General features: G+C 41.0%; 1 pseudogene; it reads right to left on the bottom strand.

Moving 5' to 3' along the window:
- Window positions 1-2718: 2718 nt before the first annotated feature.
- LOC148025967 (COP9 signalosome complex subunit 8 pseudogene) lies at window positions 2719-3236 on the bottom strand (annotated as a pseudogene).
- Between the last annotated feature and the right edge of the window lie 4909 nt (window positions 3237-8145).

The raw sequence follows: 8145 nt of genomic DNA, 5'->3' as shown, positions 1-8145 counted from the left end.
AAGAAGACAACTGTTACACAAGTGAATTAGGTTTCAAGATTGAGACTTGAACTCATAAACACAATCTTGTGTAGGACTGACAATGACACAGAGACTTGACAGAAAGAGACAAGTACTATTGCATTATCATCATATGAAAGTGATAGTCAAGTACATCATTATATTGGAATGCTTGGTAGCACATTTCGTCACTGTGCCTATGGGATTTGTCTCTCTTCCTAGAATGAACTGCATCTTCCTAGCCTAGTTGTTCCATACAAAGGGGCATACATAGGGTGTGATTGGCAGATTCTCAACACCCCTCCTCAATCACAACCTGAAAGTACAAAGTGTGTAGAGGCATTAGTGAGAGCAGCACCTGCAAAGTGTGGGCATACCACAAACATGGCAAAACACTAGAGGCTGTCGCAGAAAAGGCTAAGTGTGGGTACCATAAACATGGTGGACATCCAGAGGCTGTAACAGGGGCCTCACAAAGTGTACAAAGGCTGTAGTACAAGGCTACATGAGGAGTTTACAAAGCTTATGAAAGGAACATTAAGGCATGTACAATGCTTTTAAAACAGAAAATGAGAGACAAGGACTGATAGGCCCTTGTGGTCTTTTTCAGCATATGATTTCTCTTTGTCAACATGGAAAATCTTCTTGTCTTTCATCTTTGGTTCTTCAACTTTGAATGATGTGGTCTTTTGGTCTTCTTGACTGATCTTCTTATTGTCCTTCTTCCTTTGCTCTTTGATCTTATGGTCTTCTTGGTCTGGTTCCCCATGGACTTTGCTTGCAGCTTTAATCTTCATGTCCATGTCTTTAGTCTTCATGTCCATGTCTTTAGTCTTCATGTTCATGTCTTTGTCCCCCTCAAGCAAAGACATCTCATTCTTCATGATGGCCAAGGTAACTGGAGTGCCTTCAAAAACTTTAGATGGAATCATTGATTGCACTGTAGTATGAACAATTCCATGTCTCTCTGCACAAGTAGATCACAAAAATCTTCTATGTAGTGTAGATAAGTCATGTTACTTTTCATAAAGTGTATCCACATATAAATATTCTTGGTTATCATAGATATGACCAAGAATCTGCTTTAAATTTGTGAGTAAGTGGCAACCAAATTGATCTTCAATGTGTCAAAAAACACAAGTGAAGATAGTGTTAAATCAACACTCTTAAGTATCAAGGGATACTAGAGTTGAAGATGGTGATTCTTGATGCCGATCCTTTGCTTGATGAACCCGTTGTTTGAGTCCCCTCCTTGCTAGTAAAATCTTGCTAAACACTGAGTAAATACTCAGATCAGATTAGCAAAACCTTCAGTTGAGTGAAAAGAGTAAGAAAATGAAGCTTTGGAGCTCAAGTCTATGAGAGGTTTTTAAATCTTCAATGGTCTTTAAGTGCTTCAGAGATCTCCCCTCCTTGATTTGATGGACAAATGTTGTTGGAGACTAATCAAATCAATGAATCAAAGTGGCAGAGGCTTGGGTTGAGTGTCAGGAGAGAGAAAATGAGGAATTTTTGAGTTTGAAGGATTTTGGCTATGGTGGATTTTAGGGTTTCTGAGACAGGGGCCTGGTTTTTCTAACATTGTAGGAGCTATGGTGGACCATTTTCAAAAATTTTTACATGTCTAGGAAGCTGATTTCATGGGCTATCAAAACCCCATGATAATTGTCAAGATCACTGGTAGTATGGCGCGCGCAGAGACGAATTCTGTGAACAGGTGCAGTTTTTACAGATTTCCGCGATTTCCGCAATGCTGGGCTTGATGATGAGCAATGTTGGACTGTGATGCATCAGGGAGCTTTGCCACGAGTAGAGGAATGTTTCTCTAGAAGGAATCGTGGGCTAAGATGGCCTATAAAGTAAGATATAGAAGCTCCAAGTGCTGTATGTCCTGTCTGGCTATGGCAGACACAGAGCAGAGATTGACAATTTAAGCAATGCTGAGCTATGGAGTGGCCAATGTCAAGCTCTTAAGTGATAGAAAGAAGCCTTTGGAGTCAAGGAACAAATGTCTAGAAGAGAGCAGGTTCAGATATGACCTATGGAGAGAGATCCAGGAGCTTCAAGTTGACAGGGTGCTACTGGCTATGGCTGCCATGGAAGCTTCAGTGAGGATAGAGGTAAGAAATGGAACCATGAGCTCGACTTGAGCTGACCTGAGGTTAAGAGGGACTGAGAGAGCAGATAAGGGAGTTATGCCATGCTCGACTGGGCTCTGATACCATGTGAGAAATGCGGGATCTAGAGCATGGCAAAGGCGGAAGCTATGGAGGATGGAAGATGAAGATACTACTCGTGTTGACATTGACAAAGAAGACAACTATTACACAAGTGAATTAGGTTTCAAGATTGAGACTTGAACTCATAAACACAATCTTGTGTAGGACTAACAATGACACAGAGACTTGACAGAAAGAGACAAGTCCTATTGCATTATCATCATATGAAAGTGATAGTCAAGTACATCATTATATAGGAATGCTTGGTAGCACATTTCATCACTGTGCCTATGGGATCTGTCTCTCTTCCTAGAATGAACTGCATCTTCCTAGCCTAGTTGTTCCATACAAAGGGGCATACATAGGGTGTGATTGGCAGATTCTCAACAGTCTGATTTAGGATACATTTACCATCCTATAGCCACTCTCCACCTTTTGCCATTGAGGGTAGCCAAACTACAGAAGCTCCAGTTGTATTTTGAAATTGACTGCACTATCCTCAATGCTCGAGATGAAACACATACTTAGTTAAACTTTGAAGTTTGCTAGAATCTAGCTTTTGTGCTGCCATAGGAAGTATCGACTTAACAGTCAGCATGTTTGACACAGGATCCAAAACCCATCTCTCCTGGGTAGTGTGTGCGATGGCATCTCCCTCTGTTATGCCCAAAAGGTTTGCGGCATCACTAACACTTATGAATGAATATGCTGTGGATAGCAGTTTCAAAATCTTCAGTGAATAATCCTCAACAAGAAAAAAAAAACTAAAGATGCAGCAATCATCTACTGAACAGCTGGACTCCAATTGTAGCTTCAAAGAGCATTATGAACACCACCATGATTATATTTCCACATGCATTGTCTAATTCCCCACACAACAAAAAGTTCTGGATGGCTCTGTTTTATGGTTGTGGGTGTACGCTTCCACAAAAACCTTGCACTATTCAGATCAGAGACATAGATATGTGCAAGCAGATGGACCAGATCCTTATCTGTCACAATCAATTGGCCTCCCATTATCACAGAGAAATGATTGTTCCAGTCAACTTGTCATTTAATTGTCCTCCACGAAGCTTGATGATCCTAGTTAATGTTGACTACTTGCTTTATACTCCAAATTGAATCTTTCTCATCGTCAAAGAGGAGCAGGTGATGACTGAGTCACCCCATATACGATGGCTTGAAAATTTGATGAAGATGGTCATCGCTTCTTGTTAGTAGGCATGTAGCTAGGTAGAAGGTTTCTTACGTCTGTTGACAAGGCTTGCCCTCACAGATGACAGTAAGCTCGAGTCTGTGCTCGCCAAGCTCCTGCTTTATGCTATTACTTGCCTTAGCTCCTCTAGGCAATCCACCAAGCAGAAGGTTAGTTGCCTCATTCTGAAGCATCACTGCCTGATTTTGCTCACACACTTTCCTTCTCTTGCACTCCACAGGTAGTTTCTAATTTTTCATATCATGTTTTATCTTCTTGCATGAGCCATCTGGCTGCATCATATTTGTGCCGTCAGGGCCTGTAGATTTACCATTTGCCAAGGCTGAATCCTTTGTTTGGCCCCCTGTGATGATTATATCATCTATATATGATTGGATTGCATAGATTGGTTCTCTGTCTTCTCAATTTTCATACTCGTTAGCTTCTGGTGATGTGTCCTCATGAGACCCCACTTCATCACTGCCAGCAACCTCCGTTAAGACACATCTATTTGTGTCTGTAATGTCTTGCAAAGGTTGATGGATCATTGGTACCTTGCAAAATATAACAACTGCCAAGACACAAAAAAACTGTCCTTTGATTGCTCCCTTCAACATGAAAAAAAGAAGGTCAAAAGCCTCATGATCTTTCACTATTTTTAGTCCAATCCCTCTCCTTTTGTTGCCAACACAATGTTTGAAATAGACCCGATCTACATTATGACTCCCTCCAAAGTAGAGATCATCACCATTCATTGTGCCACTAAAGGCATCATTAAGTCCCGCTCTCAATTTACAACCAAACACTGAGTGTTCAAACAGTAAGCCCTTTTACACTCAGCCCATTATCACTGCAACAATTGCCAGCAAAGTTTTATTACAGGTATATCCTCCTCTTTCCTTGTGCCGCTTAAGGCATAGGACCACACTGAATTTATGTCCAAACATTGATTATTTCAAGGAGCATGCCCTTTCATACCTAGTCCATTACCACTGCAACATTCACCATATAGAAAAGTATATCAAAGTGACCTTGTTGAGTCAAGCCTGTCCATGCCTTGAAAGGATGATGGAGATCATCCTGTGTAACATATGCAAGAGTCTCATTGTCAATCCATTCCATATACTTAGTGACTCCATGCAAAGGATTTTCCACAAACTCACCAGTCTTTGTATCCAGAGTATAGACTGTGTAAACCTCATCACCTTTTTTATCTTCAGCATAAGCAAACAGCCTGAGAAGCTTGGGAAAACCATACTCATTGCAGATCTAGAGCCCATTCTCCTTCTAAATTGTTTGTAACAAATATCAAATTCACTCCCAAATAGCACTTGTCTCTTCTGTGAAATTGAACATGAACCAACTGAAGGCAAAACATTCAGGCATAGCAAAGCACAACGTCTAAGTATGTACAAAGTAACAAATGTCACACACACAACTTTTTGGTGGATTCCACACCTCGGATGCACAACAGTACGACATCCACCGCCTCTAATCTTGCGCATCCTCTGGATGGGCCAACTACCCATGATCATTGTCGTCAAGATCCATGAACAGATCAATCTCTTCATTGACTACTTTCGGTATATCAGAAAGGTTATCTATCATATCATTTGTCTCTTCTAATGGAGTTTCTTCTCGTTGCTCTTCTCTTGCAAATTCTTCCAGTGCATAATCCTCATCATCTCTTTTCTTGAAAATCTTGATTCTTTTTCCTACAATGGGCACTCTAAGCACTGTCCCATCCAATTCTGTCAGCTCATATGTTGCATTATCAAAGACATGTCTGACTATGTATGGCCCAAACCATCTTTTCACCATCTTCTGAAGTGCAATATGCTGATTTTCAAGGCTGCTATCAAAGACTAATACCTAGTCTTTCTCTTCTATTGCTCTAGGCTGCAAGCGATGCCTGCTATCAAACTTGTCCTTATTTCTAAGTCTAGCAACCTTCAACCTGTAAATAGCTAGCTGAAAATCCTTTGGTCTTCTCTCTAACTACCGGATCTGAAGAGCTAAGAGCTCCTCTCTCGTCAAATCCTCCTGCCAAGGTAAAACTGACCAAGTCAAAGCACAAGTCTCAGTCCGCATAATCGATTTTTGACCATACATCAACTCTGCAGGCATATATCCTGTGGTAACACTGTGAGTCATACGATCAACCCACAAAGCAAATGGTAGAAGTCTCGGCCATTCTCCAATCCAACCTCTACATGCTTTGGCCAATGCTTTCACTATCGACGGATGCCCTCTTTCACTCTTTCCATTTCCCTCTAGATTGTATGCTGTGGTTAGAGCCAACTTGATTCCTAGTTGAGAGAAAAACTCCCTAGCTTCATCTGCATCTAATTCATAGCGATCTGAAGTGATCTTACCCACACAGCCATACATGCAGAAAATTTCTTCCAATAAGAACTTACACACTGCACTAGTGGTCTTCGTTCTCAAAGGTCTGCCCTCAACATGATTGGTAAGATCCTCTCTAGCCAATATAATATATCTCATTTGCCACCATAGACCCATTGTCATAGTAACCAAATCAACTACCCACTTATAATGAATGCATAGCGAATAGGTTGGATGAAGCTCATCTCGATGACACACTATGGAATACATTTGACAGTCTCTACAAGTCTCTACAAAGCGAGAAACATCTCTGTACATGCCTTTCTACCAATATTTTTCCTTGATTTTCTCATACTCTTTTCTTCGGGTGCTTCCAAAGAAATCCGTCCTTGAGAAAATAACCATAGGCCTTTCTTTTGATCTTCTTGAACTCTTCATCTATCCATTCATCTCTTTTGCTTAGTGTACTAAGGTACTTACCAATCTGCAACCAATCGCCAACATAGAGTTCTTCTATGAAAGCCACAATATCACAGACATGGCAAACATGATCAACCATAGCGACTGAAATTTTTGCATCACCTCTTCTGCAAGTAGTGTCTCCTCATCATCCTATCTGGCTCTAGACAACATATCCGCCCCACTGAATTATCCTTCCCTACTATGTGTTTAAATTTTGGATTTAATGACTTGATGTATGCAATCCATCTCAGCATAGCTATATCCGGAGTAGAGCAACTCGTAATCATACCTATCAATGGCAAGCAATCTGTCTCTACCACAACTGGGGCTCCAGTAAAGTACTCCTTGTCACATTTGAGAGCCGTAACAATTCCCAGTAATTCACTCTTGATTTGCGGATACCTCCTCTGTCTCTCGTTTAGGACTTTTGCCCCAAACCGAATAGCATACCTGTTTCCATCTGCATCATCTTGACCCGCAGCCCAACCTATGCCAATTGGATTAGTGTCAAATGTCAATATAATAGGCCTTCTGCAATTATAATCCGCTTTCCTGAGAGTAGGAGCAATCTGCAATAACTTCTTCAATTTTCGCATGGCTCTAGTGTGGCTCTCATCCCAATAAAATTTTTGCCCCTTTCAAAGCAATTGATATAAACAATCTGCTATGTGTGCAAAATGGGGTATCCAAATCATGTAAAACACATAGGTTCCAATGAGTCTCGGTACCTCTAAATTGGTAGAACAATACTCCATAATCTTTCCTATAGCATCCACCTTGGAGGTGAAGGTTTCCTGCCATAATACCCATACATATGTCCAATAATGACAACCTCACTTACTCCAAAAATAGATTTCTGCCCTAATAGTGTCAAGTTCACTTCTTCTAACCTGGCCAAAATCTTTTCACAAGCTACAATATGATCAGCCACAAAGTATTTGCATCCCTACTTATTTAGACTCTCATTCTTCTCTTCTTTTGCACACCCCTTAATGGGCACATCATCTAAGAAAGGCATGGTAAGCTGAGGTATATACTCACGAAGGGCCTTATGCATGGCATTCATCATATGTGCGATAGAATTAGTGGCACCTTGAGGCAAGGTACACATCCTGATAAGCCCAATAGGAGTTCTCATAGTGGTTAAGTCCCTGCTTTCCAAGGCCAGCTGAAACTGATCATATCCCGAATACAAGTCACCTAAAGAATAGATGGCACGTCCAGAAAATGCTTCTGCAAACTTATCCACAACTGGAACTATACCAACATTCCTGATAGTAACCCTGTTTACTGGCTGCATGTCCTGTATAAATCGGAGAGTACCATTCTTCTTTGGAACCGTAAACCACCTATTTATGGTGCAGATGATGGCTCTAGGATTCCCATCCTGATTTTCTCATTCAACAAGTCAACTAGCTTTGGCAAGTGTGCCCTAGATACTGGAATAGGTCGGAGGTTCCATGGAATATGAGGAATAGCAAAGATCACCATAGAGGCAACAATATTTGGATTCACACATCCAATCTCATGTGAGAAAAAAGCAAACCCCCTTCCATGTCATTAAGCATATCCTGAAAGCATTGCTTCTCTGAGGGTAGCAAGAAATCACCATTTTCAATTTTTAATTCAGCAAGAGTCTTTGCTGAAAATTTATGGCCTATATGCTTTGGATTCCTCAAAATTGGCTGCTTAGTAGCCCTCTCTATTTGCCGATCACTATCAAGTGGAAGCAGTCTAGCTACTGGATTCACCTTCTTATCCGCACTCTTGTATTTCGTGTCAACCTTGGCTTCATTATGATCCTCTGCATTACTCAAATCATGCTGTAAATTAGCAATTCTACCCTCCGGTGGGGGCTGAATATCCTCAGCCCTCTGCTCTATGGACTGCATAGGAACATCCCTAAACTCTGGATGCTGAAAT

Source organism: Lygodium microphyllum, chromosome 14, assembly GCF_053477565.2.
Source record: "Lygodium microphyllum isolate KBCC chromosome 14, Lygodium_microphyllum_v1.1.10, whole genome shotgun sequence".
Classification (NCBI taxonomy): Eukaryota; Viridiplantae; Streptophyta; class Polypodiopsida; order Schizaeales; family Lygodiaceae; genus Lygodium; species Lygodium microphyllum.
Note: the sequence above shows the minus strand (reverse complement) of the source record. Positions and strands in the feature narration are given on the sequence as shown.